The sequence below is a fragment of the Meriones unguiculatus genome, chromosome 3 (assembly GCF_030254825.1).
Source record: "Meriones unguiculatus strain TT.TT164.6M chromosome 3, Bangor_MerUng_6.1, whole genome shotgun sequence".
NCBI classification, from domain to species: domain Eukaryota; kingdom Metazoa; phylum Chordata; class Mammalia; order Rodentia; family Muridae; genus Meriones; species Meriones unguiculatus.
This window is the reverse complement of record NC_083351.1, coordinates 175,121,083-175,146,805: the sequence shown is the minus strand read 5'-3', so window position 1 is coordinate 175,146,805 and position 25,723 is coordinate 175,121,083. Positions and strand designations below refer to the sequence as shown.

Sequence of the window (25,723 nt, the reverse complement as noted above, 5' to 3'; positions counted from 1 at the left end):
TGCTAACAACTGCCAGACAGCAGAACGGGGTAAATACATTGAATTCGGCGGCTGGCTTACTGTGCAAACCCAAAGTGCTGGATAAAACTTCCGCTTTGCTCTAGACCGTCAGAGGAGCAGCCTTCCCTGTTTCGGGGGGGTGGGGTGGGGGGAGCCGCCGATCACAGAATACCTCCACCTGACTCTCCTTCCTTCCGGGCGGCGCCCCCCAAAGGGACCCGGGTCTTCCTCTTTCGGCTCCTTGCAATCTCACGGAGTTGGTTCTCCTGGCACTTCCCCGCTACGGAGGACTACTGCTCTGCGCCGCGGCAGCTTCCCACATCACCCAGCTCTCAGGGCCGCGGGGCGCGCACTCCGGTTTTGATTGCTTCCTCCCCCTTCCCGCACCCGCGCATCCCGCTGCGACCCCAGCCGCAGGCAGTCTAAGTCCTTTGTCTTGCACTTGGTTGACCCTCGCAGCAGCCCGCTTGGATCACTGTCCCACAGGACTCCCTAGGGCACTGGCATGAGGCTTCCCTGGGTGTTGGACGGCAGGGGCCCGCCTTTCCCGCCCTCTCCCTTGTCCCCACTTTGTCGGGCTCCATCCAGCACTTCCGGCTTGACACTCCCTGGCTCCCGCAGGCACTGGCGCTGCTCTAGGACACCGCCCTCATTCCCAAGGTTCAGCTCAACAAGCCCTGCCTCCCACGGGAGTCCTCTTTTCATCAGCCCACACTTTGTGAGAACTTTTAGTGAGCTTACTGTTGTACAATAAACAATGGCTTCCTATCTTCTTCTGTGCTAAAAAAAAAAAAAAAAAAACCTATAAACTTGAGTTTGGGGTGGAAAACATCTTTTTCTTTTCTTTGCGCTTTTCCCCCAGCATACCTCAAAATAAAGTAATCCTAAACACAAAGTGGCCAGTGAAAGACTTCACAGCGTCTTACACTATTTATATAAGGAACAAAATGATTTACAGAAACATTTTCAACTGTTGCTGTCTTAGCTATGGTCAAATGATAGTGTGACATTTTCTCATCAGTCTCAAGGCCTTAGGTCACATGTTCAAAGGCACAAGATAGGTTTACCCAATCTTGTTTCCTTTTTAATCCTAAAGTGGCTTAGGTACAGCTAAGCAGAAAAAGCCAATGTGATAACAAAAGCACAGGCAGAGGCGCTAACCTGGGTGATAAGGAGACAGTTAGGTCTCTGGCTCAGCACTACGGCATATTTCTTAGGCTTCAATTTCCTCAAGCATACAGAAGAGTGAAGCGAAAGCAGAAAAGCCTTATAAACCCAACTGGTAGGCTTGTCCAATCATTTATAAATTTTTCATTCAAAAATAAAGCTTACATATCAAATAGATATTTTTTTCCACTTTACAAAACAAACTCAAAAAAATCTCGTGCTAAAATGAGGACTACCTAAACTCAAAAATCAGAAGCCCCCTGCTGAGCTGTGCTTCCCTAACTTCCGAATGTGAATAAACAAAGCGTGACACTCTGGATTCTATCTGCACAAAAAGGAAACATTTATAAACAGCTAGGAATAGACACTGACTTGATCTGTTAGAAGGCTAGCTGGCTCATCTTAGTGACCAGCTCATCTTGGTGGGTCAGCGGTAGGCCAAGTGTTGATGGATCAAATTCATGAACGAATGATACATTTCCAAGAATGAAATACCAAACGGTGCAAAGAACACACGTACCAAGCTGGCCTCCCCAGGTAACACAAGCAAGGTTCCCACTGGAAGCCCTGTGTGGTCGCACGGACATAATCCTAGCTCGGGGGAGACGGATAACAAAGAGCAAAGAATTCAAGGTCAGCCTGGGTGACAAGATGCTGCCTCTCAAAAACAAACACACAGACACACAAACACATACACACAGGATGTTGAATCCAGAGAGGGCAGTAACTGGATCCCCAGGATCTACTATAACGTATTTTAGGACAACCGAATACCCACCAAAAACACTACAATTTTCAGTTTCCCTAACAAATAGAGGTTGCCAAGAGAAATGGAAGCCATTCATCCAGATCGTACCTGCCTGCAAGGAGAACATTTCCAATAGGATGTTAGCAGCCATTTTGCAAGTATGAAGCATTCTGAGGGTGAAAGCTATGTAGTACCAAAATGGAGAAGGAAGACCTATGTCTAGAGAGAGAGTCAATGCCACATTCAGCAGCTGCCAAACCAGTTACAAAGGCCTATGCCTGGTTGATTAGTACAGAAAAACCCCAGCCTTCGACGGCCCATTATTACATCAGGCTTCTTGCATCAGCTACCCACTGCAGCTTCTCCCAGCTATATGAAACACCCTAAGGAGTTCACCGGAAGGGGTCTTAAAAAGAGTGAGCACCGTGAGCACAAGGAGTAAACCCATCCCTGTGTATCACCAGCGGCTGGGCACCTGACAGGAATGGTGGCTCATGAACAAGGGGCCACTTAAAAGCTGAGCCCTGTGACAATGCTGCCATGGCTAAGCCCGGGGCCACCTCATAGGACATCACTGGTCCTAGAGGACCTTGAGTGACTTTCATCCGAAGTGATACTGTGTGGTGCACGTTTGGGCAGAAGGACAATACCCTGTTCCAATGTAATCTTTATGAGTTACATCTGAACTGTATCTTGCATAGAGCTTAGAATTCCTTTGAAGTAAAAGGCTTGATGTACTCAAGTAAACTTCAGGAAAGATCTACAGGAAATGTTCTTTAAAATAGCTCTGTTTACTTCTTAGTTGTACACTGAGTGAGACACACTATGTAACAAATTAAAACACTTTGTTTAACAGTCTAAGTGGCTGGGTGTGGTGGTACACACGCCTTTAACCTCAGCACTCTGAAGGCACAAGTAAGATGATCTCAGTGAGTTCAAGGCCAACCTGATCTTCTACATACTTAATTCCAGGACAACCAAGCATACACAGAGACCCAGTCCTGAAATAGAAAAATGACCTAAAATAAAAAAGTAAATCCTGGTCTGTACCTTAATATTGGAGAATCTATGCAAAATCCCTGGGTGGGTACTGTTCACTGCAACTCTAGGAATTCTGTGCTATAAAGAGAAAAGCAGGACAGCACCCAGCCTGAGTTATAACCGCCATCATCGGGAACTGTGTGGCTGGCAACACCTCTCACTCGCTCACATTGCATGAGGGAGGCAGGGTTGCCAATGAGCAGGGCTGAACACCAAAACGTGGCTTACTCCATTTAGATCTGACACCTGGAACTAAGCCTTTCTTTACTCAACTGCTTTCTTAATTTTCTTAGACTTATAAAGGCTGCTTCTGGATTTTCCTAGATTTAAAAAGGTTGCTATTCCCAACTTATTAGATGAATTACAGCTAAAAGCATATCTTTAAGCATTTGATAAATTTTTATACAGTCTGAGAAGATAAGAGTATATATGAATGCTTGCCAAAAACTCCTTTCTTAAGTTTGTGTTTTACATAGAAAACAGCATAAAACAGCTTGTGTGAGAACCCAGTTGTGTGAGTTTGATCAATACTATGTTCAAGTGAGTCCATGAATTACAATCAGCTCACATCAGGAACGTGAAAAGACGTGAGAGGAACCTCATGGATTATCCAAAGGTGAAATTCCTCTTGCAAGATACTGATTATTCTCTTCCTCTAAAAGTTGGACTACATTAGATTGTTCAGGTAAATACTTTAAATACTACATTTTACTTCAGCTGGATAGCTGAAATATTTACAGGTTATACTCATCTAGAAGGGAAAATAACACAATATCAAGCTCCTTACAAGAGTTCTCTTATTTTAAATAATTCCCAGATCATCTTTCTTCAAAATACAAAGCAAAATGCAACTTTTTAATTGTTAGACAGGCTTTACTGTCTCGATCTGCTAACCTAGGCCTAGTCCTGGGAGCCTCCTTACAATCTAACCTAGGCCTAGAATGTTTTCAGCCTCAGAGACTTAGTTCTGCATAAGCTCACCCTTTCTAGTTTTTTCTGAACTCTGGCTGGCTGGTTCAACCCAGCTGTTCTGGTTCAAACTCCTCTCCAAGATAACTGATTCACTGTGGCTTCTCTCAGCTTCTCACTGAATTACTCCCGGTTGGCCTCAAACTAATTCCAGCGATCTGTTCAAATCTTCTGGCTCCTCCTCATCCTCTGGCTTATTCTCTCTTCAACCTCCCTCTGTAAAACTCTTCCAGTAGAAACTGCCTCTGAATTTCACAAACTGAACTGCCATAAAGTCAGCTCTACTGCACTGCCTTTCATATCACCAACTCAATGTAACTGCCTGAACAGAACTGTCTCTTGTCTCCAGAGTGTTGGGATTGAAGGTGTGTAACACCTTCTCTTTACCTGAAATTTGCTCTATACCAAGCTGGCCTTGAACCCTGAGATCTCCTTGCCTCTGTCTTGGGGAAGACGTGTCTGTATTCCAACTGTACCGTACAGACCTTGAAGAGACCTTTTAATCTCTTACTGGAACAGCCAAATTCTGAATTGAAATTCGGCTACATTTAAGTTCCCCTGCTGTAATTTTGTGTACATAACTGTTCTAACTTAGTTCAGTAAGAATGACTCATTTATACTATATGTGGTGGCACTCACTGTAATCTCATCCCCGAGGCCGGTGGATCATGAGTTCAAGGTCAATCTAGGCTACATTCTGAATCTGTAGCCATTATGGGGTACGCTATAAAGAAAAAGCATAGTATCTGTGGAACCCAGTATTCCGTGTGAACACTATCCCCTGAGTAAGGGGCGGGGGGGGGAGTGGAGGGGGAGTGTATGAAAAAAGGAGTCACCTACCAAGAGAGCAGTTCAACTTCAAAAGAAATTGAAGTTTCTTTTCACTTACGCTGAAAGCACATTAAACCAATAAAACCCTGGCAACAGGACATCCTTTTAAGTGTTCCAAGTGTGGAAGGGTCAATGGTTCGGCTTCTTCCAAGCTCAGTGTCAGCAGGGGATACGTGGCAGTCACCCTTAAATTCAAAGTTTCAATGTCAGGCTCCAACTTTCTGAAATTGTTTGAGAATCTTTTTTTTCCCCCCTAAGGGGAAAGGCTTTCCCAGAGTGGAGGTAGGAGACAGCCACTCTTAAATCTATGTGCTCGTGTTAATACCCAAATAAAAGTTTCCGTTTGAAAATCTGAGCTTGTCATTTGACAACTAAGAGTCTTCCTGGGCAGACGAAAAAAAAAATTGGGAAAAAAAAAAAAGATACTCCTTCAAAACCTCTAATCTGTTCCCGACACTGGAGGCAGAATGATGACTGTTTCTATTTTTGGTGTTTGGGACATTACATTTCCACATGTGAAGCTTAGCATCTGAGAGGAATTAAGCTATTCAGCTGTATCTACAGCACTCAGGAAAGGAGTCAGAACTAGGCACAATGGAGAGAAGCAACACTGTGTGGTGGAGAGTTGCTTTAAGGGAGGAGACACAGTAGTAGCTGGTTAGATGAAGGGGAAGAGGAAAGGCTCAAATGGAAGGACGGGGATGGGAGAAAGTAGAAAACAAGGATTGAGAGGGTTAATCAAAACAAAGGGGCGTGGAAAACCAGTCAGTAACCCAATTTAAAAATGGAAGTGGCGATGAAGGCGACGAGACCTAGAAAGGACAGTCAGTACTGACTGGTTCTAGGTAATGGGTCGCTAAAAATACCCAGTGCCAGATGTGGGATACCTCAACAGGTCCCAAAGGCTCGCAAAAGCACTACTGGTCCTTGTCATACCTCTTGGCTACTGCGCTGGTCACCCAGGAAGAGGGTGTATGTATGGAGGACCTGACCTGTGGGAACATCTTGGGGCATTTCTTCATGAATAACTTCTGAGGGAGGGTCCACTGCAGGTGGCACGCTCCCGGGCAGGTGGCCCCTGAGGTGTATGAGGAAAGCTGCTGAACGAGTAAGTAGCATACCTTTGTGGTCTCTGCTTCAGTCCTGCCTCAGCTTCCCCCACTGATGAACTATGAAGGTGTAAGTTAAATAAACCCTTTCCTCCACAGTGGTTTTTGGTTTGTTATACCACAGGAAGAAAAGGCTAACTAGGAAAGTTACTCACCAGAACTAGTTCACAAGAACCTATTGATGAAAAGGCCACACACCTTGGATGCACGATATAGACATCAGGCTGGAATTGAGCTAGGAGCTTTCTCCCTGCTAGACAGTTTTCATGGTGCCGCACAGTGGGGTCAGAGCCAGTAGAAAGCTTAGGCCGTACAATACCAACTAACTGGCACAATAGAGCAACAGCGGCACAACTGTTATGGGGCGAGCAACCGCTTCATGAGAGGGACCCCAAAACCAACGATGAAGGAGGCCTTACGCCCTAGGTGGGAACTGAGTACAGCCGCTTGGTTGAACTAATACCATCTAATCACATTCTAAATATTAGTGCTTACACCTACAAATAAGGCTATTTAGTCCTCATTAGAGAAACTTACTGACTTTTCTATTGCTGTGGTAAAACACCGTTTAGGACAGTTTTGACATACAGTTCCAGAGGGAGATGACTCCATCATGCCGAAGAGGCAGGCAGGAGGCATGGTAGCCGGAGCAGTAAACTGAGGGTTCGTTTTAACCATGAGCAGGAAGCAGAGAGAAAGAAGTGGGAATGGCACAAGGCCCCCAGTGACGGCCTTTCTCCAGCAAAGTCACGCTCCTGAACCTACCCAATCAGCAAATAGCAACCAAGTCCTCAAACATCTCAGCCTATCAGAACATTCTCATTCAAATATCATTTCTTCTTGCAATTCATTGCGGGGGTGGAGGGGATGCAGAAACCTGCGGCTGTACAAGATGCTGAAAATAAAGGACCCTTGCAGACTCAGCCTCCAAAGTTACACCACCCTTCTAAGGCTCAGGGACACTGTATAATGGAGACAAAGAATGTAAACGCTACAAGATCTGGAGAAGGGCTACACAATGCTATTTTCTCAGCATGACATGGCTGCTGCACTTACTGGGACCAGGCCTACCCAAACTGCACCCACCAAAGGTCAGCTGAGGACGAGGAAGGAGTGACACGGCCCTTTCCCTTCCTGTGAAACTACTGGCAACTGTATTAGTCAGGTTCTCCAAGGAACAGAACTTAAGAAGGAAAATTATATTATATATGTTATACATAATATATACTATATATATGGGGGTTTATTAGAATGGCTTACATGCTGTGGTCCAGCTAATCCAACAATGGCTGTCTACCAACAGAAGGTCTAAGAATCCAGTACTTCTTCAATTTGCAACTGTGGGTCTCTCAGCTCGTCTTCAGTATATGCCAGAGTCCAAAACAGTAGGTTCTGATGCTAATGAAGGAATGGACTTGCCAGTGACTGCAAGAGCAAGCAGGCAAAGAACAAAAACTTCCTTTTCCCTTTCTGTGTACTTTATACAGGCTGTCAGCAGCAGGTGTGACCCAGATTAACGGTGTATATTCCCACCTCAAAGACCTGGAGCAGAAGTGAGTCTTCCCACTTAGGATGATTTAATTAAAAAGAAAAGAATCCCTCACAAGTGTGCACAGCCATTGGTGTTTTAGCTAATTCCACACATAGCCAAGCTGAAGACCAAGAACCCATCACACAACCTGTGAAGAGAAGGGAAAGCACACCAAGTTGCCAAAGGAGAGTTCAGAGCCTGTGATCACAGACAGAGCTGGCTAAACTCCGTGTGATACAGAGCAAAAAGTCACGCATGTGGGGAAGATGTTCGAAAGGAAAAGGAATCGGCAGGTGTGGGAGGGCAGTAAGAGAGATGAGAGAACTGAAACTGGAGTGCATTGCATACTTGAATAGATTTGTCAAAGAAGAGAATGCTAATAAGACAACAAAACCTCACCCTGAAGCGCCCTCCCACCCCCAAAAAAAGTTATGGCATTTATCTTTTCTTGAAAGAATGGTTTTGGAGAGGTAGACAGATGGCTCAGTGGTTTTGGCGCTTGCTGCTCTGACAGAAGATGCAGGTTCAGTTCCCAGGACCCACGTGGAGGCTCACAGGCGTCTGGGATTCCAGTTCCAGGGTATCCAATGCCTCCTTCCAGACTCCATAGACCAGACACAAACATAGTGTACACACACATGTAGACAAAACACTAATACACACAAAATAAAACAAATCTTAGAAACAGCAACTTCAAGGACCTTACTCAGTGCTTGCCTAACCTAAGCAAGGCTCCAAGTTTAACCCCAACACCGGAAAAGACAGTAAATAGGTCTGCACATAGTTTAAATTATACCTGAAGAAAATGACTCAGGGAAGACACATGCACATGCAGATACTCCCCTGAACACACATATATACACGGAGGCCTGGCATTCAGATGCTGCTTGCTGCCTTTGTGAGAATTGAATTTTCTACATTGTGTAGATGAGGCCAGAGCATTGGTATGGCTATGGTATAATCAGGATGCCTGGATTTTACCCTAAGGACTGTTTTATTTAATATGGGCAGATGTCTGAGCATACCAAGTGTTAAAATGTATTAAACTTGTGACTGAGGAGACAGTCACAAGCTTCTAAAGAATGCTATTTCGAGCCAGGCATGGTGGCACACGCCTTTAATCCCAGCACTCAGAGAGGCAGAGGCAGGCAGATTGCTTGAGTTTAAGGCCAGCCTGGTCCAGGACAGCCAAGGTTATACAGAGGAAAAAAAAAACACACAGACATACACACACACACCAAAACAAACAAAAGCGATTTCATTCTGTAAAAGGTTACAAGGAGACAAACAGGCTAAACAAGACTGTGCCAACTTGCACTAAATCATGTCTACACGTACTTAATTTCATCTTCACACTGCATCAGAGGTAGACACTTAAGCTACTCACAGCTGACAGACGTAAGCCTCTCCCAGACAGGCCCTATGAACTCTTCAGCACAGGTTCTGCCCAGGCAGTTGAAAACATTTTCATACTTTTCCATTGTGAAAACAAAACAACAGAAAGGCAAGTTCTTTGGTCAAGCATGTAAGCAAGGAAGAGACCAGCCCCTGTTGCTCATGTTCCTATGTGTCACAGCAAACTAAGGGGAAACACAAAGTTTGAGGGCCATCACATGAGTTCTCTTAGGAGTTACTGTTTTTTGTTGGGTTTTGTAAGAAATTAAACAATTGGCTTCCTACTGCTTCACAAGCTATTAATGATGGCCACACATTTGGGAATGTGAATGGACAGAAGAGGGGATCTGCTCACACTGAGAAGAGGATCCAGAGCAGGGTATGATGATGCATGCCTTTAATCCCAGCACCCAGGAGGCAGAGGCAGGCATAAGCAAAGCTCTGTCAACTCCAGGCCTGCCCAGTGTACACAGTGAGTTCCTGAACAGCCAGGGCTCTGCAGAGACCCTGTGTCAAACAAAACAAAACATAATAGAAGGATCTTTTGAAAACGTTTTCACTTTTCCCTAGGCTCACTATTATAAGGTCCCCCTCTCTCGGTGTTCCCTATTCACTAGTTCACTGATATGACATACAAAGTTTTTAACTTTAACTTAACTCATTAAAAGCCAATTTACTGATGGAAAAACTATCTTTAAAAAATGTGCAGTTCTTGTGTGCTAGACCCACTTTAATTTTTAAATGGAGAAAAACTTGCAAAAGAGGAGAAGGGGCGCTGGGATAGGAGAATCCAGAGTTGCAAACGTCTCCCCTTTCCCATTTCAGAGGACCTGTCAATCCTAACTGCAGTATCTTCCCTCCTCTCCCAGGCTCCTACCATTTAAAGTGACAGGAACTCAACAGAGGAACAGGGTTACATCCGAGGCCTGAGAGCAATACTTCTAACCAGAGGCACAGACACACATCCCAAGAGCTGACAAATGGACCAGCTTACATTACAATTGTGCTTCATTTCAATCTTAAATATCACTAATTGCAACTTGTTTGCACTATAAAAGTGATTCACGTTTTTTTTTTTTTTAATGGCATAAAGAAAAAAAAGTTGTTCTAGTTTTCCCAGATACCCTTTTTCTACAATAGATTTGGGACAATGCTCACCTACCCAATCTTTTTATTTAATCTGTTAAAGGTGAAACACAGCCAGACTCATTTCTCTTGCATAAAAGATAAGCTCTGTAAGATAAAGGCCTAAGGGTGGTATGCAGCTCAGCAGAGCACCCACCTAGCCTGTGCAAGGCCCTGGGTTCCACCCCCACCTTTCTCTCCTCCTCCAATGAACACCTATTATCTACCCCAAAACAAATGGCTAGCCAGTTCTCTTTTGAAATCCTGCATTTAAGAGGCATCTTTAAAAACAAACAGAAAGAAGATAAAACAAGTTTTACAACTTTTGACACCCTCTTGTAGCATTCAAATCTGCCCTTTAAACTGACACTGGTTTTAGTGTGTGTGTGTGTGTGTGTGTGTGTGTGTGTGTGTGTTTGTGCTTGCAGCATGAAAACTCTGGTATGTTTCTGGATGCTGATAATTATCCTCAGCGGGGAGGGGGCTTGGATAGTAGGAAAATGTTCGTGGGATAATGTAAATTCAAAGACAAATTTATGCAATGGTAAAGAAGGTCACAGTTCTCTTATGTTGAAAGTAAAAGACTGTAAAACGTATTCTTTCTCTTAACTAATCCTTAATAGTTTCTGCTCTTAAATTCTAATAGCATCTTCTTCTCCCCACAGGTACTCCCAGGAAACCCGAAGAACACCGAATTCAGAACATAATGTCATAAAAACACTGCACAAGGAGGGCTGGATGACATGGTACTTATCTGTATGAATTTATTGAGTCATTATCTTCATGAACTTACTTAAAACAATTTTTTTTTGCTTCAAGTGAAAAAAAAAATTGTGCCTCGTCACCACTCCTGGCGGCCAATGAGAATGAAGGAGGTTTTCACCCCGACCCTGCCAACCCAGTTCAAGAATTTGGGAAAATACCACAGCCTGTTTCATAATACAGGTACTTTCCCCCCCTTCCCATCCTTTAACAAACTCTCTAGACAGATAGACCTTTTTTAAATCTTCCTAATTAGTTAGCAGCGTCCTTCAACCTACAGATCAGATGTCCCACATTCTGCGCGCAGGACCGGCCTTGAAAACAAACCCGAACGCCCCATTTTCGGAGGTAAACTCAGCTCCAGGCAGCTACCTATGAGGTCACCGCGTTTGTTATTTCAAAGATGCAATTAAACGAAAATGACAGAAGGTTGTCGAAAAGATTAGTCGCAAATACGGGGAGGTGTCGACCTCAGACAGGTAAGGCCAAAGAAGCCTGCACTGACTCCTGCGTCTCCCCATCCTCCTCCCTTCTCTAACACACAACAGAGGGAAATCAAATTTCCAAAGTTCCTCGACTTTGGCTTAACTTTTAACTTCGCAGCCCTCCGCTCTCACGTGAACGAGCAAAGCGGAGAAAGGAAGCCTGACCTGGAGCAAACTAATAAAAAGAGCATGATCAGGCAGTAGCTCCCTGTCCCCCTTGTCCCCACCCCCTTCTCCGAACCCTAACACAGACACATTCTTCTGGGCGGCCTCTAACCGCACCATCTCCACAATCATTTACAGAAATTAGAAACAGACTCCGGGAGCCCTTCCCTCCGCGCGCTCCGGGCAGGGCCGTCCGCGCCAGCTCCACAGAACAGTGTCACTCGCTGGGACCCACACAGCCCTTCGCTCCCACTCGGGGGGTCTCGGCCCGGGGGAGACTGCAGATCGCGCTCCCCAGCCATGGCGCAGCAGGCACCCCGCCACCCGAACCGAGGGGATCCAGGGAACCCGGAGGGATCCGAGGGGACCCGAGGGGACGTCCCACAGGCCCGCACATCCCACCGACCCGGCCGGGCAACGCGTGCATCTTACCGGCGCGTGGGGAGCCCCGGTGCAGCCACCGGAGCGCAGCGCGCGGGCGCCGAGAGCCGCCGCCTCTCCTTCCCCGAACTGCTTCGGGCGTGCGCGGAAAGGGTCTGCAGCGGGCGAAGCAGCATCGCCGGGAGGCGACCCCCGCCGAGCCCCCGCCGAGCGCCCGCCGGGCCCCCTGCTGGCCCGCGGCGACTTCGCTGTGCCTCAACGACGGCCGCCCCCGCGCGGCGCTGCCCGGGCGGCTGAGGCGGACGGAGGAGCCGGGGAGCGCAGCTCGGCGGCAGCGCGGAGACGTCCGAGCTCCGTGACCATGGTGTGTCACCCTAGCCGCGAAGCCGCGGGCCGAGCTCCTCGCGCGGCGCAGCTCCTCCTCGGCCCGACGCGCAGGCCCCGCCCCCGCCCCGTCACTCAACACCGCCCGCGCGCGCGGGTAGGACCGTGCGTCCCGGGCCCCGCGCCCCGCTCCGCCTCATTGGTCCGCCTGGTGCCCCGCCCCGCCCCCCTCCCCAGGGACCCAGTCGCTGGGGAGACCAGCGCCCCGGTTGCCAGGACAACCTGTGCCTGGGGCCTGGGCTCCTAGCTCTTCCCTCGACCTAGCCACGCGCTCAGGTTGATGGCGCCGCGGCGGAGTCCTGCCGCCTGCGCTCCTGCTTGGCGCCCACGTGAGCGTAAAGTCTCGCAGGCTCCCCAACTTCAGAAACGCGACTCTCCTCTCCGGGGCGCGCGGGGCAGAGGGACAGACGCCTAGCCGCCGGCCCCTGCACTAGCCATCTAGATAACCCCTCCCCCGCTCGCAGCCTTGCTTCCAGAGTCTCCCCGGCGACCCGGGCTTGGAGAGGCCGGGGAGAAAGCCAGCGGAGCGCGCTGCGCCAGCTCCCCAGCTCCACGGCAACGCAGAAACGGTGCGGGCAGCGGGGAAGCTCCGCGAGGTTCCCACCGCCGGGAAGAGACTCCTTCAGAGGTGTGCTGCGGTCGCACAGCCCCAGCTGCACCCGGGAAAACTCAAAATACTCGTGTTTTCCTAGGAAGCAAGTAAAATTTGGGAAATTGGCAATCCCAGCGTTTCAAAACTTCCAGGAAAAGGGCATAATTAATAAAACCACTTTTTTCCCCCTATACACGCTACAGCTAGGCGAAGTTGTATCCTGAGAGCGATTTCTTACCTGAAAACTAAAACGTCCTAACTGCAGTTATTCGCGAGGAAATCTTGCAGAATTCATGAGCGGAGTAGCATCGTGTGATTTGGGTTTTAAAAAGGTTTTCTGTTCTCTGAGGCACTAGATGACGTTACTGACACACTTAGTAAAACACAACACACACACACTCGGTTTTGTCTGAGACCCCGAAATGGATCTTCATTTACTTCACGGTTCTCCCCAATATGGAGCTGAGGCCCACCTGTCCTCTTCAGGCACGCTGCAATCCCAGGTTCCCCAGCCCCTGAGGCTTTGGCACAGGTGTGATGAATGAGGGAATTAATGATTTACCTTTGGCTACTATTTGACTTTTCATTATCTCACTAAGTGAATAACTGTGGTGGATGTCTTCAAATATGCCTTGCAGTTATGCACTGAAATACGTGATCCCTCTAACTCTGGAAAATGCACAGCAGAAGTCTACGGTCCTCAAGGAGCTAAACACGGAACCCGACAGAGAAAGCTAGCATTCTAGAAGCAACTTGAAAGCTAGGGCCAAAAGATGTAGCCAGTACGGCAGCAAATAAAAAGCTGTGGAGCAACGGAACTGACTCCGCACTTCGAAGGTAAGTACTGGGGTGAATGAAGCAAAGTGAGGGGACAGCACAAAACGAGGGAGCTGCAGGAGCAAGGAGTGAGCAAGGCCAGCCTGTCCGAGTGGAACCCTTCCCCCAGTTTTGAATGTTCCGGCTCATTTATCAGGGAGGTAAGATAGGAGAGGCCTGTTCAGAGGAACAAAAACAGAGCGCACTTGCCTGTTTGCCATCGAAAGGAAACTGATACATTTATTGGAAAGAAAAAAAAAATTCATAAAGCTTGAGATACCTTGTCGTCAGTCAGAATGAACGTTGAACAGCTCACAGAGACTAGTGGCTGTAAATTTCCACAAAAATGGACAAACTACACTATTGTGAGCCGTTCCTCTCTCCTTTTGCATGAAGCCATTTCAGGTGGCTGCCCTCAAGGCTTCTCTCTGCAGTAATCCACTCTGTTTGGGGGGAGCTGAAAGGCTGGTTTAAAAGTAAAACCAGAAACACAAAAGAGAAGCCTACAGGTTAATCTCTGTTTGAATACGCTAGATGTTTGTATTTAAAAAAAGAAACTAAGAAAGAAAGAAAATGTTAGCAAATAGGACCTAAAACTGTCTTACAAATGATATGACAAATTTAAGAGAAATTATTTCAGGTATATAGAAAGAGCCCAGTAACAGAAAAATAAATTATATAGTTGACTATGTTCCTAGATCAAAGGCAAAATAATAGTATGCCTCAAGTGATGCTGATTATTTTTGTAATACATAACACAATTCTTAATAAAAAATTTAATTTGGAAAAGATAATTTTAAAATAGATATTTTGTAACAAAGCCATCAATGGGCATCATAATGAAACACTGTACTTATTCCCACTGAAAGAGGAATAACGGAAGAATGAGTACAGTCAGACCATGCAATGGTGTAACTGATAGCCAGTGTGATTACATATGAAATGTAACTAAGAAATTAAATAGTGAAAGTTACAATGAGTTTACTTTCTTTTATGCTCTCGAAAGCTATTTTACTTCCTGTTGCCAAAAACAGCCTCCCACATTTTCTTCTAGAACTTTTGTGGATTTGTTCATCATATCTTTCTTATTATTATTATCACCATGTGTGTATATAATGTGCATGTGTGTACACACATGTGGAAGTCAGAGGAAGTTTTGTGGAGTTAGTTCTCTGCTTCCATCATTACACGTACTTGGAATGTAGTGCTGGGGTCTTTCCATTCCACACAGACTATTCTGAGCTTTGTGTGTCCCAAGCAAGGTCTCTGAGTGATAAAATAACAAAGCCCTTATGACACTTTGTACACACTTAAACTCTGTTTCTAAGGAAATCATCTGTATGTTCCCACAAACCCACAGAGGGGTTCTCAGTCTCTCTCAGTTGTTAACATGCATGATTTAAGTGGCAGTCGCTTTAAAATACCACTTTTTTTTTTAACCTTAATAGCTGAAATTAATTCTGAGTTCATCCACATCTGTAAATAGCACTGTTTTCCCAGCTGGCTTCTTGTGCTCTTCTCAGTGTGAAACACTTGTATTCTGGCTTGGACTAGCTATGTTAGTGTTTTTCTCGCTGTTAAGCCCAGAAACATATTGTTCCTTCTTGCTAAACAGACTGAGAACTGTGATGGGAATCTTGCCCAGGTGAGAAGCAGAAGCAAGATAAGTAATCCACCCAGACATGAGCAGGTAATTGGAGCGCTAGCTCAGAGTGCTTGAGAAAGACTTTGTGAGGCACAAGCGCTCCTGCTTCCAAGGGAATGAAGATCACCTGGGGTGGGGGTGGGGTCGGCAATAGAAATCAGATAGGAGAACAGTTACCCTCGGGGCCACTGAATACACAGGTTATTTTCTTTGGGGGAGCTGCTGAACTCTCTTTCAAACAGTAGAATCCCCCTAGGATGTCGAGGGACAAGACAACACGCGCAGATAATCTGAACGCTGAGAGGCAGCCTGGAAGCAGGGCGCTGAAAAGAAGACAGCTCTGTGCTCAGAGGCCTTGGGAGCAGACCTTGGCAAGGCACCTGCCTTCTTTGACCCTCCTTTTCCTACTTGTAAAGTGAAGGAAACAAATCCTGTGGGAATGTTGGGAAACATTCCACAAGGCTCAGAGGGAGGTACGCTGTCTGAGAATCGTTTGTAAACCTGAAAGCAGTGCTTTAAAACATCAAACAACAAAAGCTGTGTGGTTGTGGGGAGGGGTTAATGTTTTCGATGAGATGATTTTTGAAAGTTAGTTTTGCTCTAGGGAAAAACTTTGAAAAATGCCTAGTAAATCCTGGTACTGGCTAGCCTTGTATAAGATAGAAATATTTAATTATGGTGCACCTCAAATTCAGCCTTCCTTTGCGGGAAGGTTCTTATGTGATGCTTTATTCTTGTGCTTGTCCCTCACCTGCCACCTTGACCAGGGATAGCTCATTGCTCAGATTAGTCTGGCAATACTTTTGCTAATGTGGCCCTTCTCCTCCTGCTTGGCCTGGTAGTGCTGAGGGTTCCACCTGCTCCAAAACATTTTCCTCATCCAGATTCCTTGGCTGGGAATTCTCGCTGCAAGTTGCTAATGAGCTAAACTGTTATCTTTAGAAGGTCATGGTTAAAATTCACTCTACCTTCTAGCTCGCTGTCCACGCATTAATATGGACTGCATTATCAGATGAGGTGGTTGTCACTTTAAACCCTGGGGGAGAGAGACACTGGAGCAGTAAAGTTTAATTAGCAAAGAGGCCAGAGGCTAGTCAGTTTCAGAGAAGAGAAGGGGGAGAGAGGAATTTGGTGTGTTGGGGGGGAGGCTCGTGGTATGCCTGTGACCCTCAGGGCTAATGATACCAAGGGAGGAGATGAAGGAGGGGTGTGTGGAACTGTGTGGAGGTGTGTCACAAGTCAAACTGCCTAACTCACAATTTTTCCTGGGGTTGGTCCCGTCCTGACTCATTCTACAACTTGTCCTGGCAAGTTACGCAACTGCCTATTCGAATTGGATGAAGGAAGCAAAGCAAATGAACATAACCCTTCTACTTGTGTTTCAAACTCAGCCAGGCTAGAACACATGCAAAGCAACTTAGTGTTACTATTCTGTCTTCTGAATGTGAGCATAGAGAAAAGCCTTCTGGTTCTTGGCTGCTCACTTTGGGTTTAGATACTCACTCTCCCAAGTGGAGACAGAGTGAAGCCTTCCAGTTCTCAGTTTTAAAGCAGACGCTATAGGAGTGAGGCCTGGGAGAGCTGATCATTAAAGGCTTTGTTGGGTGGAGTTTAATAAACCAAGGCATTGCTTTGTTAGGAAAAAAAAAATTAAAGCTGATTGTCTTGGTTTTTATTTTTCCCCTATAAGAATGTCTAATGGAAAACTCAGAATGAAACTTGTCTCATACAGAGAATGATTAACATTTCAGGGCCAAATCTAGGCTTATGATATTCACGTAAATGGAGAAAAAAAATATTAATGTTTGTTACGTGACAAAACTTTTCCTAGGGAGGAGCAACACGTATCTTCTCAGATAGGAGACCCAACACAGACCAAACCCAACCCCTACCCCTACCCTTTGATACTGTCAAAGTGCAACTTAGTGAACCATGTGGATTTTTGGAGGGCTTATTTACAGGAACATGGGTAAGGGGTTACTTTAGCAGAAATGGCTCAAAGACAGCTGAATGACCAAGGTCCACCCCAGCAAGCACCAGTGACAGCTCACAAAAGCTAGGAAACCTGGCTCTCACTGCACAGCCTGCAGGAGAGTGTCCTGAATCTCTTCCAGAAAGGCAGTAACCAGTTAACTAGTCTGGCCTCAAGAATCTTCTTTGCATTTTGGCTTCTCTGAGAGTGACTCTTAGCTTTTATTACTTATTTAGGCCTCTGGTCAGTTTCAGGGACTTCTGGAACCTATTTTGAGTTGTTTACCGTCCTGCTTAAGGACCTTTCCTGCAGGATGGAATATTACACAACAGTGTTTATTCGAAACCACAGTTAAGCAAAAGAATTTGCCTTAAAGAGCTGAAATTGTAGGAGAAATGATCCTTTAGAGTGAAAACAAAAGTAGAGAAGTATAAAAGGCCAATAATGCATAGCTCAGGAATTTTATTTTTGTTAAAAACCAACCATTACATTCATTAGCTAACCTTCCGATGCTGGGCCAAGGGTGGACCACGGCCCTGTGCTGAGAAGTCTAAGTTGTCCTTCCTCCCAGAGGGCCGTATCTACTATGTTCTATTTTAGTTTTGCTAAAGGGAATGGATAGTGTTGGGACATAGTAAATAATGATGATCAGGCACACAAATTTTATATGAAAGAGGTTTATTAGATGGAGATGAAGAGAGAGAGAAGGGAGAGCAGGACATGATGGGGGGAGAGTGAGAGGGGGAGTCCTGACAGAGAAAGGGGAGAGGGGGAGAAGGCAAGAGGAGCCAAGACAGGCCAAGAAAGGGCCTAAGCCACAGGTTTGCTCCCTTTAAGGAGCAAGGTAACCACGCCTTCCAGGTGTGGCCACCTGGCCCACACCTGATGACATCATAGTTGCTAGGCAACCAAGCATAGGTGCCCAAATACTAACAGCTGGCTTTCGGGAACACATGAGACGACATGAGTTAGGATGCTCTAGCCTTGTGCAGCACATCCCATGCTGCTTGCCCCTGGTTATTGAGGGCAGCCTTTCCACAGTAGTCAGCTCCATGAAGGGACATATGCAGCACATACTGAGATGCTGATTTCATTGATAACAAAGAAGTCATCTTTCACATCACACATTTACTTAAGTACATACTAATCAAATTACCTGTTGGCATCAGCAACATTTTGACTCTGGGAAATCAGTTGGGAAGGGGAATAAGTAGCAAAAAGGATGTTTGAAAAGCCACATGAAAACTATTATTTTACAAACTTACACACACACATATATACATTTAAATGACGTTAACCTAAGTAGGGAGTTATTCTCCTAGAAGCTACAGGCTATCAAACAAGCTCAGTGTCAGGTGTGAGGCTCAGCTCCTTGAGTTATTGCTCAGGGGAGTTAGTTCCAGGGATTTCTCAAAAAAAAAAAAAAAAAAACAAAAAAACAATGCAGGCTGCCACCGCCATTGCTCTGCATGTCCTCACCAGAACCTGTTGATGGGATACTATTGCTGAAGACATCACATACTTTGGTGACAGAGTTTGGAGAAATCAAGCTGGAAGCTTCCTCCCTGCTCACTTTTATGATAGTAGCCAGGCATGGTAGTGCAGGCCTTTAATCTCAGGAGGCAGAGGCAGGCAGATCACTGTGAGTTCAAGGCCAGCCTGGTCTACAAAGCAAGTGCAGGACAACCAGGGCTCTGTTACACAGAGAAACCCTCTCTTGAAAAACAAACAAAAAAAACCTTTTACAATAGTGGAAGGAGCACACACATACACACACACACACACACACACACACACACACACACACTGCTGCAGGAGAAAAGTCATCAACAGTTTCATCTAGCTTTGAGCCAGCTCAATATAGCAACTGTCCTGGCAAGACATGCCCATGGGTACAGCAGTGAAATGGCATAAGTGTTATAGGGACAACCGTGGCTGCTTATCAGATTTAAGGCCTGCTCCACAGGAGAAAATTCACACCTGTAAATCTGGCTGACAGCCCATGACTAGGAACCTCAAAGGTCGTACATGTAAACCTAAAACTATTATTTTGCTAAGCGGACATAGTATCAAACTGCTTTCTGAATACACATCTCTCTCCCCACAGATCACTGCAGCTCTCAATTCTCACCGGAGAGTTTTCATTGCACAGGGGACAGTGGTTAATACTCATAAATGTTCAGAGAACAAAGAAAAGGCTCGGAGAACAAAGCCTCCATAGAGCACTCAGCTATAAAATGCACATCCATATCATAACCCTCCCAACAAGGCTCAGGGAACACCCAGGCGAGAAGAGCGTAAGAGCAGGAGATGAAACAATGCCGCCGGGATGGCTGGACGTAACAGGACCATTGTTCTCATGAGCTCATGACTGCCGTGGTTTACCTGGGTAAGGTAAAGCCGGCCAACATCCCATCGTGGCCTGGGGAGGAGTGCGAAAGTCCGTCAGTTTTCTTCAGGAGTGTGGTGCAGTGGCCCCGCCCCTGTGTGGATATGAACGCCACTAGTTTGAACTCAAAGTGGAATGTCTCTGAAAAAAAGGTAAAAAGAAAAAACAGGCTAAAACTAGAAGTCGGGAGATCAGTAGAATCAAAATATAGTGTCCGAATGTATGAAAGTACCAAAGAGGAAATTTAAAATGTTAATTAGAAAAGAACACGGGGGGGGGGCAGGAAAGATAGCTTAAGAAGAGCGCTTGCTGCTCCTGAAGAGGGTACAGGTTCGGTTCCCAACACCCCACAGGAGCTTACAACCTTCTGTAGCTCCAGTTCCAGGGCATCTAGAATCATCTTCTGGCCTCCACAGGCACCAGGCACAGGAGCAGTGCACCGGCAAAGGTGCAGGCAAAACCACTCACAGACACAAAATTAAAAAGTAACTCTTAATAAAAACAGCATGTGGGAAATTATAGCCAGTTAAGATGCCCCGACAGATGAAGGCGCTTGCTGCCAACGCTGACAAGCTGGACTTGATGCAAGATCCAGACCACCCACTAAAGGAACTGACTCCTGGAAATCGTCCTATGACCTACACACTTACATGCACACATGTACTCCTGCACATACACAGGAGAGGGGATAAAATATAACTTAAGACTCATCTTAAAGAACTGGGAAACTTACTGATTTTAGGTGAGTTTCATAAAGACAGGGATTCTGTCTATGGGTTGTCATCTCCCTCACTTCAGCTCCAGGAGGGTGCTTATGTTGGGCATCTGAACATTAAGGAAATAAATGAAGGGCCCTTGGCACTGATGACCAGACCAAGCATGAGTGTGTGCCCATTTGCCAACATGCAGAGGCCATATCAATAGTCTGGTGCTTTTTAGAGAGAAGGAGAGCATTGGTTAGACAAATGGTTTGAGAAGAAATCACTTAACAGAGCTTCCTTTTGGTCCTAGAAAAAGTTTACCTACATTGCTTAGCACACGTGAAATTACAGTAATGCTAAGCTGAGTTTATACCCTGATGTGGAAGTCAATCCAAGACAAAAAAGGCATTCAATAAAGAGAATTGCAGAAACATTTTAAAAAAGCCAAATTGCTAGGCGGTAGTGGCTCATGCCTTTAATCCCAGCACTCAGGAAGCAGAGACAGGAGGATCTCTGAGTTGGAGACCAGCCTGGGCTGCAGAGCCAGGACGGCCAGGGTTACACAGAAAAACCTTGTCTCAAAAAAAAAAAAAAAAAAACAAGAAAGAAAGAAAGAAAAGCCAAATTGAAATGATGCTAGAAATAAAAGACTCAATAAACCAAATAAAACATCAGTGGAAAAAGCCTCAGTGACAGAAAGATCATGTGGAAAACAGTCAGTGCTTCTAGGTGGAGGAGTTAGATCACTCAGTAAAGATTAATGAGGAAATTCTTTTTTAAAAACTGATTTAATTTAATGTGCATTAGTGTGAAGGTGTCAGATCCTTTGAAATTGGCAGTACAGACAGTTTTGAGCTGCCGTATGGGTGCTGGGAATTGAACCTGGGTCCATCTGGAAGAGCAAACAACGCTCTTAACCACTGAGCCATCTCTCAAGCTCCAGGAGAATCCTTTGAAATATATAAAGAACATGGACCTTTGAGATACCATGAGGAGAGATAACTTTTGAATTATGGACATAGTCTAAGATACCACAGTGAGGCCAGGTGGTGGTACATGCCTTTGATCCAGCGCTTGGGTGGCAGACACAGGCGGATCTCTGCCAGCCTGTTCTACAGAGCAAGTTCCAGGACAGCCAAGGTTACACAGAGAGACCCTGTCTCCAGAAACAAAAAAAAAAAAAAAAAACCACAGTGAAAGGATAGAGAATATTTTCAACAAAATTACAAAGAAAATTCCCCAGCCTAGTATCTTCCTTGCTATGGCCATGATAAATAGCATGCCCAAAAGCAAGCAGAGAAGGAAGGCGTTTATTTTAGGTTACAGCTGTGGTCGATTATGAGGGGATGTCAGGACAGGAATTTGAGGTGGGAGCTGAAGCAGAGACCATGGAGGAATGCCTCTGACTGGCTTGCTCCCCCCCCCCATCTTCGCACAGTCTGCTTTTCACACAGAACCCACACCCACCTGCTCAGGGGTGGCACGGCTCACAGCAGGCTGGTCCCTCCCACAGGACTCACTAATTAAGGAAATGCCCCACAGACTTGCTCCCGGGCAACCTGACTGACATCTTCTCAGGTCAGCTTCCCCATCCCCGGTGGCTCTGGCTGGTTGACATAAAATCTAACCAGGCCTGCAGAGCCAGAGAGACATTCCCCAGGGCTTACACAGTGAAAACAAGGCCGGGGGATCTGTTTGAAATAGGAACCTTTGTTCACCTGATTGCGTTTTTCTCAAAAGTACACGGGTTCTTTGAACACAGTACCAGAGTATCTGCCCAGTACTAGCAGACAAGAGCCCAGAGGGCTTTGTCTCACAAATGAAACAGGTGGTGCCAGCCGAACATCAGGCAGAGCTTAGGGAATCCTGCAGAAGAGGAAGGATGTAGGAGCCAAACACAAGGACACAAGAAAGCCTACAGAATCAAGTAGTCAGGTCTCACAGGGTCCCACAGAGACTGAACCGCCAGCCGGGAGCGTGTGTGCATGGGACTGACCTAGGCTCTCTGTACATATGTAACAGTTATGGGGGGGCTCAGTCTTCACGTGGGACTCTTAACAGCAGGAGCAGGGGCTGTCTCTCACTCTGCTGCCTGTCTTTGGGACGCTTTCCTCCTCCTGGGCAGCCTGGTCTAGCCTCAACAGGATAGAATGCATCTGGTGTTACTGCAAAGGTGACTAAGACTGGTTGGTATCCGTGGGAGGCCTCCATTTGTCTCATAAGAAATGAAGGAGGAGTGGGTGAGGGCGGGGCAAGACTGGGAGGAAAGGAGGAAGGAGAAACTGCAGTCGGATGTCAATTAATTAATTAAAACAGAAATAGGTGGGTGGTACACGTAACGGCAGTCTCATGGCCAGCAGTAGATGGCCAGTACAAAATGAAATGGTATTTTTTTTGTACTTCACTGGTCTTCTGCTTATATATTGTGGCTTCTGGTTTATAGGTTTTGTGTGTGTGTGTGTGTGTGTGTGTGCGCCTGCCTGTATGTATTTCTTGTGCTTTTTCTTTTCTTTTCCTCTTTATTTGTTTTGTTTTGTTTTATTCTGGTTTGTTTATTTCCCTATTTTGTTTTCTAAAGAGGGAGAGAAAGAAGGCCTGGACTTGGATGGATGGGGAGGTGGGGAGGATCTGGGAAGAGATGAGGGAGAGGAACCATGATCAGAATACATTGTATGACAAAAATATCTTCAATAAAAGAGAGAAATGGCGGTGAGCCTCTGATTCTGATGAGGCAGAAGCTCATCCCATCACCACAGGAATCTCGGTAGTCCATCTGGCCTCTCTCCCAACTGGGGGAGGAGTTCCATGGTTCCAGGCTTCTAATCTTCTGTAGTTAAAAGAATAGAGAACTATGATGTTAACATCGGCTCTTCCTTCCAAATATAGAAATGGAAAGCTTTTTCTCAAGGGCTTCTCTGTGGAACGCTCACCTGTACATTGTCAGTATTCTGTCCTATGGCCATTTCTGTGCAAAGAAGAAAGTACTTGGCCCTTCCCAAAGCCACTAGCGAAGGCAGGCAGATAGGCAGGGCCCTGGAATGGACGCTGGGCACCTTAGCATGTAGTACTACATGTGAAGGTAGCACTTGAGGGTGAGTGGACTATGAACAGGTTAGGTTATTTAGACAGTTAAGTTTTTCCATCAATATCTAAGCAAACAAGTCTTATGTGTGATTTCAATTTACAATGGATTTTAAATATTTATTTTTATTATATATGTATGAGTGTTCTGCCTTCAAACATACCAGAAGAAGGAATCAGATCCCATTACAAATTGTCATGAGCCGCATGCTGCAGATTGAAATCTGGACCTCTGGTAAAGCAGATAGTGCTCCTAACCACTGAGCCATCTCTCCAGCCCTACAGTGGGTCTGTCTGTCTATCTATCATCTATCTATCTATCTATCTATCTATCTATCTATCTATCTATCTATCTATATTTGTGTAGTTTCGGCTGTCCTGGACTCACCTTGTAGACCAGGTTAGCCTTGAACTCACAGAGATCCTCCTGCCTCTGCCTCCCAGAGTGTTGGAACCATAGGGGTGTGTCACCATGCCCTTCGTCCAACAATAGATTTTAAAGTAGCTATTTGGTTCTTTAGTAATACAATAATATTTTCACAAGCTAATTGCTAATTTTCATTATATCCCCTCAGTTATATAATTTTATTCCCATTGTAACCACAATAATTCTATAAACTACAAGTATAGGTTAAAATTATATAAAGTTATTCAATTTTTGTGTAAAGTATTCTTAGTTTCTCAACGTCTGTAGAGTATTTTCTATCCTATCAAATCGCTAGCCTATCAAGAGTCTGTCCAGGGTGATCTCAGTTTCTGATGGATGGCCACCAACATCAGTGAGGTTTTTCACTGCAGTGTCTCCTGATGCGATCTGCGATTTTTTAGATGGCACAGATGATTATTTTCATCTTATTTATCTCTATAATGAGCTAAGTAAAGCAGTATTGTTCTAAGACACAGGTGGCCTGTTTGGGAAATGAAATCAAAACGCCACTCGGCAGTCATGGCTGAGGTTAAGGTTGTATTGTTTTGGCAAAACCTAAGTGTGTGTATGTATATATATATATATATATATATATTTTTTTTTTTTTTAAATGTTAGCATTTAACCTCCCTGGCTGACTTTACGCCATCAGGACACAGGCACCTCCCACACCCTTAATCTTCTCTTCAGCTCTTCTGCTGAGGAATTTGGCCTTCACGATGACAGGCTGCTTAGGAAGCTTGCCCTTCCCCAGAACTCTGTAGTAGCCCGATCACACAACATCAATGATGGGAGCAGCCCCGGTCTTGTTTTTTGCAGCATTGAGCCGTGTCTGCTCACTGACCAGTGTCCACAGTTTATCCAGGTTGACAGTTGGGCAGAAGCTCTGGTTCCTCTTTAAGTGGTAATGCCTCATACCAACTTTCCCAAAGTCACCTGGATGATATTTGTCAAAGTTGATCCTGTGGTGATGCATGCCTCCAGCATTCCCGCAGCCTCCTGGGTGTTTGTGGTGCTTACCGATGCGGCCATGACCGTGGCTTACGTGGCCCCGGAATTTCCACGCCTTCCTCAGTCTGGATGGCATGGCGGCAGCAGAAAGGAAAAGCCCACGTCTCTATTTTTAAGCTGCATAATGCGTATAAAAACCCTTGCTTTGTTTCATGCTATTGTTATCATTCTGTGAAATGCTTGTGTTTAAGCTGTTGGTACTGTACCAGGTTTTGAAGATGACAGTTATTTCATGCTGTGTCTGAGAAAGCAGAGAGTGCATGAGCTAATTTGCCTGGGACTTTTACATCCAAAGGATTGTTTTCGATATTAAAGCACATAGGTGCTATTTTTGGCTTATCTTTTCTTTCTTACATTGATTATATATGTTTTTATTACTTTTATGTATATAGATAATGAAATATTCTTTTAAAAGACTTAAATTGATTCTTTGATAATTGTTAACTTACTGAAACAGGGGCACCTTAGCAATGGCTACTGTTATAGAAAATGACTGCCTTCCAGGGTCAACAGTTTCTCAGGGAGAGGCGGGGCCTCGTGAGCCCTTCCCTAATCCATGATGGAATGTTGACTGTTGACTAGCCCAATCTTGTGCAGGTAACCACAGATGCTGTGAGTTCAAGAATGCAGCAGCAAAACTAATTAATTAATTAAAATTTGAAAAAGAATGCAGCAGCTATGTCATGTCCAGTAGGTGTGTTCCCTGGCATCCCTTCCCATCCTCTGGTTCTTACATTCTTCTTGCTCTCTCTTCTGCAATATTACTGGGCCTTTGAGGGAGTCCTATAGGTGACATAGGTATTCTCAGCACCTTGGGGGAAAAAAGCTTCTCTCTCCAAGGCAGAGAGCAATGCTAAACTAATCTGAGAGCATAAACAAAAGTGTTTAGAAGGCAGCTTAAAAATTTGCTAGCCTAGCAAAACAACAGTAGGTTCCCCACCTCTCCTGGGGCCTGTGGCATCCCTGTCTGTGGGCTTCTGATGAGGTTATCGTGCCG

At 45.5% G+C, this 25,723-nt stretch overlaps 1 protein-coding gene and 1 pseudogene across 1 annotated transcript in view; both read right to left on the bottom strand.

The window, feature by feature from the left end:
• The window catches only part of Ptpn13 (protein tyrosine phosphatase non-receptor type 13), a 158,088-nt gene extending 146,197 nt beyond the window's left edge, over positions 1 to 11,891 (bottom strand). The window contains 1 exon segment of the mRNA XM_060381048.1: positions 11,761 to 11,891. The gene's annotated coding sequence lies outside the window, so the exon portion shown is untranslated.
• Positions 11,892 to 24,355: 12,464 nt separating this feature from the next.
• Positions 24,356 to 24,802, bottom strand: LOC110539427 (large ribosomal subunit protein uL15-like; annotated as a pseudogene).
• Positions 24,803 to 25,723: the final 921 nt, after the last annotated feature.